Below are 9,046 nucleotides of genomic sequence, written 5' to 3' on the forward strand. Positions count from 1 at the left end.
CTGTCGGTTCCATACTTTGACTGACTGTACAACAATTACATGTCTTTTTTAAAATCGTTGGCCCCCAAGCTGCATATTTCATCGAAAATCACTTCATATTCTCACCAAATTAAAGTCATTTTCAGACATTTTCTGGTATTTCTCACACCGTTCACTAGTGTGTGACCACACAATCAGATTGGGGAACAGTTGTTGAGCTGCGTATTGTTGCTGGGAGGCTCCTCTAAAGCTTTCTGTCTCATCAGACGTGTCCTTTACGTCTTGGGGCAGCTGGACGTTTCTGACCTCCCGGCAGTGTAATGTGGGGGTTTGTTTCCTCTCCCACCACTCCTCTGCCAAGAAAACACACTTTCATTCACACTCTTTCCTGTCTTTGTCGCAGCGTTTAGAGATCTCTGCTGGTATCCAAAACATAGAAGAAAAAAAAAATCTCTGAATTGTTTTTTAGTACAATTTCTGCCTACTTGATTGTCGCTTACTGTAAAGTTTCATTACAACTTTTTACATTTAGTCCTTACATATGAACATGTTTAAAATGAGGGGAAAATAGCTGCCACAAGATGAACAGAGTTGAGTGTAGAAATATGGCATTTTTTAATATTTTGCCTCACTGAGATGCAGAAGCTCCAAACAAAAACCAAAAGCATCAGCAAAGAAAAGCTTGGAAGAGTATTTGGCTTTTTTTCACCCTTTATAAAGCATTTAAGGATATATTTACCTCTTCATTTATAGGTTTAGATTCGTGACTGATCCAGAAAGTTGTAAAAATTAGTAAAAAATACTCTCAGACATTATTGAAAAGAGTATAATTCCAGTAGTCTAAAACTTCACTCACTGCTCCTCTGATGCTTGTGGTGAAACAGACAAGCACAAACCCAGATTTCCAGTCTGTTCTACGGTCAAAGACAACTTGTTATTTAAAGCCTTGGGGCCTTATTAGTTCCCTGTGTCTCGAATCAAGACTTTAATCCACATTTGGATTTAATACCATGACTGCAGCAGCTGTGAAATTGACAGCTACATTTTCCTCAAACCAAGAATGAAACCCAGTCGACATGTAACAAATAAAAATAAAAAAAACTTCACTTTGTAGGAAACATCCAGCTGCTTGTCTGTGTCATATCCGAGAGAACAGTAACTGTGTGTGTGTGTGTGTGTGTGTGTGTGTGTGTGTGTGTGTGTGTGTGTGTGTGTGTGTGTGTGTGTGTGTGTGTGTGTGTGTGTGTGTGTGTGTGTGTCACCCGGTACTCTGGTTATGTGGCTGCTTTTGTCCAGACGTCAAGCTCTGAATGTTCAACAAACAAACCTCATTTGTCCCTCCAGGGACTACGTGTGTGTCTGTGTGTGTGTGTGTCTGTGTGTGTGTGTCTCTGTGTGTGTGGTTGGTTTGCACTTGTGCACTTGCATGCTTCCTTATGCGTATACATGCACATGTGATGTGTGAAATCAGAGCCCACCGCAGAGAGCGGGGCAGGTAACCCCACTCCCAGGCTGCAACAGAAGGCTTTTGTGGTCACTTCCAAGCCCCGGCTCCTCAACCCCCCCTCTGGTATCAAAGAGCTGCTGAGCTGACGGGCCGCTCTGCTAACAATCTCACTATTTCAATGCGGGGTCGCAGTTTTCCGGGGGTGGGGGGCGGACGGGGTTGTGAAAAAGGGAGTTTGCTTTAGTGACTGATCATGTTGCCGTTTTCACCCCCTCCACTCCGGTGATCCTGGCTTTTCATGTAAATCAGAGCGGTGGGCGCGGCCGTGAAACATGTGCAGATGTAGTGTGGCGTTACACTGATCTCATTGTTTGTTGAGTCAACTTTCACTTGTATGTAGACTTGCTGATTTATTCAAAGTCTTTCTTTTTCCTCCCACCTCTTTAGTCCATTTCTCTCTCTCCCATTAACACCCTCCATCCTATGTGCATGTCAATAGTTCAGACTGGTGGTTATCATGACAAAAGCAGCTTCTCCAGCCTCACGCACAGCCTGCAAAGCTGCTTCCACCTTCTCAAACAGAATCTTCTTCTGCACCACAGGAAGCTGCTGAATTTTGGTATTTTTTGAAACCAAATGATTCACTTTAACCTCAAAATGCAAATCAACACAACGTAAGGGAACCAGTGGCAGAAAACACATAGTGCAAAACAGATGACAAACTGGAGTCAAAGTACAGATGCTTTTATATTAAAGTCAAAAAAGCACAAACCTCCAACTAACTGTCTGAAAGCAGCGATGTATGCATCCATGTATACAATGGATTGTCTTGTATTCGACATGCAAGAAGGACCGAGAAAGACAAGTGAGAATAATCCGGTCACTCATGAGAACCAGAGTGTCTAAGGAAAACATGCACAAGGAGAACATGCAAACTCCGCTCTAGGATTACAATCAGATCATTTTGCAGTGAGGTGAGAGTGTAACAAGGCGTCCCTGACTCAAGTAGAAGTCAGCATACTTGAGTAAAAGAAAATGTTTGGTAAACAAAGAAACTTTATGCAAGTAAAACTAAAGCTAAGCATTTCTGAAATGTATAAAATTAAAAAAAAATTACCCCTTTGAACATCATTCAAGCCTGGTAACATTATATTGGTGTCATCTCCTGCAAACATATAAATAAAACCATGAATGGAATGGAAGTAAATTTAAAAAGTCAGGTAACTGTGTGGGAATAAAAAGAAAAAGTGTAAACAAAAAAACCTGTTGAAATGAAATAATAAATAATCAAGTGCAAACTCTACATGAGTACTGCCACACAGTATTTGTTCCTTGTGAAGTCCGTCCTCAGGACTTTGAAGTTCATTTCCTCTCTAAACTTATAGGAGAGGAATATTTTCCTCCTTATTGTCTCGATTGTGAAGCTAAGAGTAAAATTCCTCTTGCAGTGAAAAGTAATACACTTCATTATGTCAGCTTCCGTCACACGTCCTCTGGGATAAATACATGTCATCTCGCTCTTTTCACCTTTCGGAGTTTTGCCAGAAGTCTCTCTGACCACCAAAGTTAAACAAACAAATCAGCCGCCCTCTTACGCGCTGTTTGATATTTCAGGTAATTGATCCATGAGAGGGTCCATTGAGCAGCCCTGCCGGCCCCCCATGCAGGAGCGCAGCAGGGCCGAGGGGGGCCCCTGTTCAGCCCGAGCGACGGAGCAAAGCGCCGCAGTGGTTGAGGAAACGATCCCCCTCTCAAAGGCCTTTCTGGGGGAATACTGGGTTACAGTGTGAGAAAGTTGCACGGTTGTTTTTGACAGCGCGTCGGCGGGGCGTCTCCCCGCACGAACACAGCAAGGCCTCACCTCCACGCCGAGAGGGGAAAGCGTCATAACACCATTAGGAGCTGCAGACCCCCGGCTGCCCCGGCTGCCTGAGTGCAGAATGACAGGACTACGAAATCAGGTGTTGCCCTTTAATGCAACTGTACACCGCCTCGCATCACTTTGGAGCACGGCTCACATTTCGCCATTTAACAATAGCGACACAAAGCGCGGCATTCATTCTGGCTTAGCATCTACACTTTGGGGGAAAAACAGATATTCTCTAATTGCCACTGAACGCAGCCCTGAAGGGAAGCATGTCACTCAATAAGATAATCACACAGTGGGAAACCAGGATTGCCAGTACCAGCTTGCAATCAGGAAAAAAAACCCCAAAAAAACAAGCGTTTCCACTGTCAAATTGCAGAGAAGAGTCGAGTGCATGCAAACATGAGCTAAAACGTCCTGGAAGTAACAATGTGTGTGTGTATGTGTTCCCGTATTGGTGTGTGTGTGGTAAATACAGGAAACGTTTCCTCTCAGGCCAGCTGGTACATTAACTACCAGCCAGTGGAAGGCTGCAGGTGTGCAGGGTCAGCAGGCCAAGAGCTCAAACCAATTCAGACGCACGCAGCACATGTCGAACATGTGCTGCATCAAGTCTGATTGGTGTGTTTCTTCCTCTCTCTCATTAGATTGTAACTTCATCTCCTGACGACATGTTGTCGGGCAAGTTTCCATCTTCACTCTGAAATATCTGATTTGGGATGATTATTGCCAAGAGAGCCACCAATCTGTTGAGTCAGATCAGAAATACACAACATGTTGGACCCAGAGGCAGAAAAAGTAAGATATAGTGATTTAGCAATTTTGTTTGGAATTATTCCAATGTTTGCTTTTACACCTTGCACCACAGAGCTCCATAACTGTTTAAAAAAACTGTAAATTTCTCCTATTCATATTAATCTCCCCGTCCTGTGAAGCAGCTGTTGTGTCCATTTTCAAGCAGGTCTTGAACATTACAGTAAGTCGACTGTGACCTCCTTTGGGTTCTCTTGCTCTCCTTCCTTCACTTCCTCCTTTCTCACAGCTCTAAAACCGGCCAGGAAGCCACCAAGAGGCATTTCCTGCATATTTGGCCTCACCTTGAAGCAGGGGTCGCTGGGAACACTGGAAGCTCGCCCCTTCAACAACAACAGAGTCCTCTGTGTGTGTGTGTGTGTGTGTGTGTGTGTGTATGTGTGTGTGTGTGTGCGCTGTGTTATAACAGGAGCATGCATCTCTTCATGTATCTTCCTCCGGCTCGGGAACAGCCTCTATTGTCTCCCTTTAAATGAAGCTCATATGCCGTGCACGTCTTTGATGTCACGTCCACGTCGAGGCTTTCAGGCTCTGCTTCTTCACTTCAAAGTTGTGCTCAATTACATCCTGGTTTAATGCAGTTTGTGGCTGCATGGACTGTAACTTTGTGACAGGTGACACATCCCAGACCAGAACGAGCCTTGATGTGCAACAATTACTCATTGGTGTCACGTTTAAGCTGCGTTTAAAAAAAAAAAAAAATGGTCCGGCCGGAGCTGAGGAGTTGACGCACACAGGCCAGCGGCAAAAAAAATGAAACGTTAGGGACACGGTTTTAATTCACTGCACGAATTCGGGGAAAAGTCAAACGTCTCCTAAAACTCAAAAAGATGGTTTAGATGTCCAATAATGGAGGATGTCAAGTTATTGAGAAACATTGAGAAAACTGCAAATGATGACTGGAGAGATCTAGCTACCCATGCTGTGGGCAAATTAGTGATTGGTAAGAATTTCATTGAGTCCTCTGTAACTACTACTACTAATTATTCCTACTTCCCAAGTAGCTAGTGTCATTTTACAGCAATGTAAAGCAAAGCAAAGTCGCTAATATGAGCATTTTAAAACTGTAAATAAATACAAATTCATCATCATCGTCATACAGTGATCACAGTGGAAAGTGAGACAGACGAATCGACCGGTGCAAATGAGCAGAGCAAGAACTTTGAAGTAAGTCTTAAATATACAAGAATTATGAATTATGCAGAAGAGAAATTACACATGCACAAGAAAGTGGAACAAATACAAAACATGCACTACAAAAAGACACCTAAAGTGTAGAAATATGTCCATATATGTACAAAAAAAAGATATGCAAGTGACAAAAATACTTGCTAAGTAATAACAGTTCAAGAAGAATGAATTATTCCCTCACTCCTTGTTTTAAAACTGTACTCAACATAAATTCTGAGGTTCAAGGTTTCATCCATAAAACTGAACCAGCTTCATCTCTGCACTCTTTATCTCACTTGGAGCTGTTACATATCTGTCACGCAGGAATGAAAAGAGGCTCCGGGAAAGAAAAAAAAAATCCACACTGTTATGGTTTAACAGAGGTCAGTGTTTGATGGGAGTCAGTTGCACCTGGGAGCTGAGCAGTGTGTGTGTGTGTGTGGATAGTATCACTTGGCTCCACAAACCGCAGAAGAAAGACGGCAGTAAAGCGGCCGACCCTCCTTCGCCGTCACACGAGCTCAAAGTGCAGCTACAGACATCTCTCACCTGGCTGTGATCTCCAGCATGTCCGCGGGTGTAAACCATCACTCAGCACCTTCCAGCGCGCCACACAGCGCTCAAAGTGACTTTAAATCTGTCTTTTCTCCTAGTTTCCTCTGTCAGAATATCTCCTAAAAGCGCCCCTCCCCTGCAGACTAAGTGCTTTGCTGGATTCGCTCTCTGTCCCAGACATATTAAAACAACACGACTCAATTATAGTCAAGACTTAAGTAATTGTGTTTTATGGCAAACCTGCTCTCATTATGCATGTCTGGCTGCTTCCCGGCCCTGTGAAGTGAGTTGGTCCTGCAGGTTTCACTTAAGATGTGCATTGATTTGTGCAGCGAGGCACTCAGACGCGCATACATTACTGCCTCAAACATCAACACACACACACACACACACACACACACACACAGAGCCGAGGCTGAACGCCTTTGATCTCTGCTGTGATGGCAGAGTGCTGAAATAATGAAATTGTAATAACAGAGCACCACGACTGATGCCGGGAACATGTTGACTCAGGCAAAAAGATTAAAAAGACGCGCTTTTAAAGAAGAGATCTTAACAGGCAGGACTGATGGAGGAATTCTAATTTTTGAACCAGATGAGTACTTTAACAGACTTCCTTTGAGTTTCACCTGGAGGTTCTTTGAACGATCCTTTGACATACTGGACACATTTTTTAACAAGAGCCTTTGATTAAAAAAAAAAAAACAAAGGCAGATAATTCACGTCTGAGATAAATCAGAAACACTGATGGAAGTGAGTGTCATTTCATCTGATAACCTCAGTATTACTGGTATGTTTTCATCTTGAAAGAAAAGAAGCAAACTGTGGGTCAGCGAGACGTGTCAGATTTACGAGTTGTATGGTCATCAACCAACAGACTGACTGATTGTGTTGATTACAGCTGAACATGATGGAGGTGAAAGATAGGTAGGATAGATCCTGATAGATAGGTTTGATTACCTACCAGATACCAAAGTGACCAAGTCAACCAAGTTGGTACATATTGACCAGTGTTAAGACAACTTAGTTGTGTATTCAAAAACACAAACTATTTCCTGTGAGTTACAGTTTCAGTGGATGGCTGACCTCCTGCTGACCTTTGACCTCCACCATGTGACAGAGAGCTATCGCCTTCTGTTTTCTCCCAGCTACGACTGAATGTCTCACTGCCATCTGAACCCTGGCGGAGAGGTGACACACTCTGAAACTCACGTAAGAAATCAAGAAGTAAAAGTGAAGGTTTTATTGACGCTGAAGCTGCAGTCGCACGAGCACGACCCGCGCGCTGAGACTTCAGAATGATTTGGGTTGTATTTATTCTTGGCGCGGAGGTTAAGGGGAAGCCCTCAGGGGTTGTTTAGTCAGAAAATGTCGTGTGAGTGGAGCTCTTTTAGCATTACCAGATGTTTCAGTTTGTGTGTGGAGACACAAACTTCGAGTGGTTCACTGAAATGATCATATTTTAAAACTACATCGCGATCACGTCAAGGTCGCCGGTCTTCCAGGAACACCTGACACCACTTTGAAATCGGTTCACTGCACAGAGAGACGGAGACGTGATGAGTAAGCTGATTGGAAATCAGCGGTTGGAGTGTAGAATTTCACGTCTTTATGGCAACTCGGTGAACTTTGCTTGGTGACAATCAGCCCCACCAGCAGACTAAACACGTGGAAGAAAGAGCCCCAAGATCTGACCTGCTGGCTGGTGCGGTCCTATTGTCCGCGCTCACATTAAACAAAGTGTGCGCCAACACGTTTTTATCAAGAGGAAGCCAACAGCAGCAAACAAATGATAACAATTCTGCAGACTTCCATGGAATGCAAACAGTTCCGAAGCTGCACTTGTGTGAAATACTGCGAGTATTTTGAGTTTGGAACAAGTTTCCTTATTTTCAGTGATGAAAACGCACAAAATTCAATGAAAAACTTTGAATCGCTTGTTTGTCGAGTTTGAACTTGTTAACAGTTATTCTTCATATTTGCAAAAAGAACAGAAACTCTAGACAGAAAGTCATGGAAGTGCCCTTGGGCAAGGCACTGAAGTGCTTGGAAGCTGTAATTGTTGCTATGTGAATGATGAGTGTGTGCAGACAGACGGATGTGATGGAGGATGTGAAGGTTTAGAATGTGCTTCAGGATAACTCTCCACTGAACATTTAAGACGGATTAGTAGTGTTATTGGTCACACCTTCTGTTGAGACTGACCAGCCTTCCGTGTGTCGTCAGTCTGATTTACATGACGAATCTGATCATTTACATCCACAGTTACTCAATTTGAGTCTGAAAAGCAACATGATTTTTTTTTTTAAGATAAAAATTGAAATTGAAATCCAGATATGTGAAATATTTCAAATTTCTTGAATTCATCCTAACTTATCATCAGTTTTCCTCTGACCTTCTTTTGTTTGTAAATTGCTTTGTTTCCTTGATGGATTGCCGTCTGTGTAGGAGTGTGAAACCACTGATAAATCAAAGCTCTGAAAGGTCAAACAGTCTTCTGAATCCGAACCTTTATCTTATGGCTCCACTCCGATTGAAATTGAAATAGTTAAAGTCTTTTAAGTTAAACTCTACACCAACAACAAAAAAAATCTGCCTTATTTTTTGTTTATTTGAAAACTTCCTGTTAATTCTTCAGGAATGTCAGTGCTGACGTTTATTATCAAAAGGTTTCTGAACTAATAAATGAGTGAAATCCCTCTGCAAATTTACTCTTTTCCAGTAAAACCTTCCTTTGCTAGTTTGAGACGCCCCACACATAATTCACCCTGTGTAGGCTGTAGGTGATGTATTCTTTTCATGTACAGAGGAAGCGTAATATCCTGTTCCTGTTTGAGCTCTCATACCACACTGGGGCAGACATGGCCTCCGGCCTATCAGGGAGCCCAGCGCTGCCGAAACCAAAGCCACAGGCCCTCGGAGACCGTGATATATGAGGTGTGGGTCTGTCTGTGCTTCAGACTCAGCCTGTTACTGCAGTCAGTAAAAAGTGGGTCTAATGGGGTCCTTCTTTTGAGAGCACAGGAGGGTATGGTTCTCATTTAAAGGCGATTGTGTAGCCTGTGGCTCAGGCTCTCTCTCTTATTGAAGCGGCTTTTTCTCTCGCTAAGTCTTTGTTGTGAAACGCAGTAAGTCGACTCTCTGTTGTGATAATATAAACCATGGAAACTCCTTTATCTCATGAGAACGCTGTTCACCACACAGACTATGGGTTC

Source organism: Salarias fasciatus, chromosome 13, assembly GCF_902148845.1.
Source record: "Salarias fasciatus chromosome 13, fSalaFa1.1, whole genome shotgun sequence".
NCBI lineage: Eukaryota > Metazoa > Chordata > Actinopteri > Blenniiformes > Blenniidae > Salarias > Salarias fasciatus.